This window comes from Echinops telfairi, unplaced genomic scaffold, assembly GCF_000313985.2.
Source record: "Echinops telfairi isolate 266 unplaced genomic scaffold, ASM31398v2 ScPeMD7_2;HRSCAF=8, whole genome shotgun sequence".
Taxonomy (NCBI): domain Eukaryota; kingdom Metazoa; phylum Chordata; class Mammalia; order Afrosoricida; family Tenrecidae; genus Echinops; species Echinops telfairi.
In genome coordinates, this window is record NW_022103898.1 from 71,909,845 (window position 1) to 71,910,796 (window position 952).

Consider the following 952-nt stretch of genomic DNA (forward strand, 5'->3'; position numbering starts at 1 on the left):
AAAGAATAGTGGCAAAAGCACTTTAGGTTTACATGTAAGGAATTTGAGACTAAAAAGGGCCTTTTGGGGAGCTGTCTACTTGCTATTTTTCTCTAGGGAATTGGGGTTAAATAAATCAGTAGTTAAAGCTTCATTTAAAAATCTACAATATAAACTCCATTCTAAATCACAAGCATTTTCTTTCACTTGTTATATAAAATCATACAGAGGATTTTTTACCTATTTTTATAAAAATGACACAATATTAATGGTTACTACTTGCAGCATTTCCAAGTGCAAATCTATGTACTATTTTTCATTCCCATGTTTTCATATTAATAAGCCAAGAGATACTAACTAAACAGAATGGTCATAACAATAACTATCTCATGATTGATTAGAGGTATGTTGGGGCGGAGGGAGGCTTCTCGGGGAAAGGTAGCTTGCCTTTTTTCCAAGTGATTTCTAGCTTTGTGAATACAAACAGTGGAGGGACTGAATGGCTGTGCACGTGTGTGTATGAGGTCCCATTATGAATGTGGGTTATTCACATCAACAAATTTATACTTGCATCATAAATTTAAGTTTAAGAACACTGTTTTTAAAACATATATCTATATAACTAGTTTTCATCAGTGGAAGTCATATAAGAATGTAAAATCATGACATAGTCTTCCTTAGTCATTTTCCTAGTTAGTCAAACTTTTGGAATTACTTTGTCCTTCCTTTGCCTTGAATTCCTATTCTGAACTATATTAATATCTAATGCCCACCTATTACTTATCCCATCCATTCACAGAATATCATGCTTTTTAGTTTTTCAAACCGAGAGGTAGGAAGCCAAAAGAGAAAATTAGTTGCAAAGCACTAATGAGCACTGATGAAAATAAAATGAAGGAATGGCCAGCAGACACATTGGAGTTGTTAGCTGCCCTCGGATCCACTCACACTCTTGGCAGACGAAGGGAGATTG